This window comes from Rattus norvegicus, chromosome 15, assembly GCF_036323735.1.
Source record: "Rattus norvegicus strain BN/NHsdMcwi chromosome 15, GRCr8, whole genome shotgun sequence".
Lineage (NCBI taxonomy): Eukaryota > Metazoa > Chordata > Mammalia > Rodentia > Muridae > Rattus > Rattus norvegicus.
Window position 1 is genome coordinate 28,604,987 of NC_086033.1, and position 2,850 is coordinate 28,607,836.

Here is a 2,850-nt window from a genome sequence, read left to right on the forward strand (position 1 = left end):
CAGCCTGTAGACATCAGCATCTAGTCTCCTTTCCTGCCTTCTGTCTCTTTTCTGCCTCCAGGACCTCAGAAATCTAACAAGAGTTCAGTAAGGGCAGAGACTACAACAGCATTGCAGTCCAGCAGTGCACACTGCTCCCCACTGCAGCCATGCTCTCTTAGCAAGAAGATGGGGCCACCAGCAGATGTCAAGGTTCCTCTTCCTCAGATCTTGACTTAGATGCAGACTCTGGTTTGAAATCAGAGAAATGGGGGAAAGGAGAGAGGAGGACAGATGGTTGGGGAGAGAAGGGGAGGGGCGATGGGGAGGGTGGTGTCTGATCTCACTTCTGAGATCTTCAAGGCAGATACTCAGAAACCAACCAACCTGAGCAGGCCTGGAGCTCGTCCTTTGGGATCTGATCTTCATAGGGAAGAATGCACAGATTCCTGGGGGTGTCGATGGTGACACTGTGGCTGCAACTGACAAGTGAGTTTGGGTTTCCAGAGAGGGGAACAGGGACAGCAAACTTCATAGTCTACATACATGTGAGGTGAAGCCTTTTTAACAATATGGAAATACAGTTTGAAAATGTAACCACTAACTGTTCTCTGGCCTGTGTTTCTACGTAGGGATGAACAGTCAAGTAGCAGAAGAGAATCCTTGGGCCCTGAGGATCCATGAGGGTGAAAATGTAACCGTGAACTGTAGTTATAAGACATCCATAATTGCCCTACAGTGGTACAGACAGGACTCAGGCGGAGGTCCTGCCCTGCTAGTGTTAATACGTTCCAATGAGAGAGAGAAGCACAGCGGGAGACTAAGAGCCACCCTTGACACCTCCAGTCAAAGCAGCTCCCTGTTCATCACTGCTGCTCAGTCTGCAGACACTGCTGTGTACTTCTGTGCTACAGATGCACAGTGTGAGGCAGCCACCTGCAGCCCTGACACAAACCCTCAGGGCTGCTTCCTAGACCCCAACTGTGGATAAAATGCTTCTGTGTCATCTGAATGTAATGCTAAATCTGCAATTTTTAAACTTTACTTTTCTAACCAGAGTTGCAAAGAAAAGACACAGGAAATGGACACCTGATACCCTGAAATTCCAGGAAGGAGTTGGTAATGATCTCCATGGTAGTTACACAGAGCTACACTGGTTAGACAAGATCTTGGGAAATGGCCAGATTCCTCTTCAGCTTATATTCTACTGTGGATAAAACAAGAAGAAAAGAAAACAAACAAAAAACAAAATAACTCTCACACACACACACACACACACACACACACACACACACACACACACCCCAAAACATAAAACAAGACAGAAAGGCTTAAATCCACAGTGTCAAAAGAAGAAAGATCTCTACACAACACTACATCTAAGCTCGAAGACCACTGTGCCTTCTTAGACATCTGCATGTAAGCTGTGGTCTTTAGAATAAGGACAGAAACTTCCTTGTCCTCTGTTCTCTGCAAAGCATTAATTACCCTGTATTCTGAGCCTCCTTCCAAGTGGTATCATGGACAATATCCCCATGATTTAGCCAGAAGACAGATTCTTTTCAGTTTCATTCTCTGTCCCAGACAGTTGCTTGTTCACGTACATAGGTCTACACAACTTACTGTATATGAGTCTCAAAGCTACAGCTAGGAAAGGGAGCAGCAGGATTCTAGTACTGGGGTCATGCAAGGAAACTGCACTCATAGACTTACTTTTCTGAAATATGATTATATATTACTCATAATAATTTAGTAACATGATTATAAGTGAAAATTCTATTTTTTCAACGCACTTTTTAAACCAAGATGACTGTGAGGCACATTTCTGTATTATTTTCAAATTATTGGAAAGAATTCCGATTGTTAGTACCTTTAATTCCTCAATTCAATCCTGCCTTCATTAAATCAATTCAAAAAAAATGCCCATGGTAAGACATGTCCTTCAGTTAGATAACGCCAGAGGATGTTTTTCACAGCACATCTTTTCTTCATGTGCTTTCTTTAAAAGATGATGCACCTCCTGCACATGAGCCCAGTCTCTTCTATCTACCGGACTTCATTCCACTTAAGATACTTTCAACCTCTAGGCCCACATTGCTTATATACCCTCTCTTCTGTCACAACCTGCTCTGTCCACATTAGACACAGAACTAGCAAAACACCAAATGCCCAGGTACAATTGGAAAGCTGCAAACAACATAAAAGATCAAGCCATCATCACCATTTTAAAATCCTACCAGTTCTACAGAAACATTAGCCAATGAGAATTACTTTAATTAAAATCAATTAAAGTCAGGAAAAATAACAGGAGAATAAATGCCTGAGTGATGCCCAAAAAGCATAAACATAAGGCTTATGGAAATGAGGAAGACAATTCAGGAATTGAAAATGGAATTTAATGAAGAGATAGAAACATTGAGAGGAGCTCAGGTTGAAATGAATTTGGAGTTGAAAATCCAATAACCGAACTAGAAAAACTCGAAGGGAATCCTTGCAAGTAGACTGAATCTAACAGACGACAAAATGCCAGGACTAAAAATTTTCTAGCAGAAAATCTAGACCACATAAAGAAGGAATATTAAAGATTTAGAAACACCCAGGAAAGGAACATGCAAGAACTGTGGGACACTGTGAAAAGATGAAACCTCAGGATGATAGGCAAAAATGAGGGAGAAGAATCCCAAATTAGTGACATACACCACATCTTCAATAAGATCATAGAAGGAAATTTCCCCAGGCTAAGGAAAGACATACTCATGAACATGCAAGAAGCACGCAGATCATCCAGATAAGACCAGACAAGACAAGAATATCCCCATGGCATATCAAAGTTAAAACGTTAAAGATATGGAACAAAAAAGTGTATTGAAA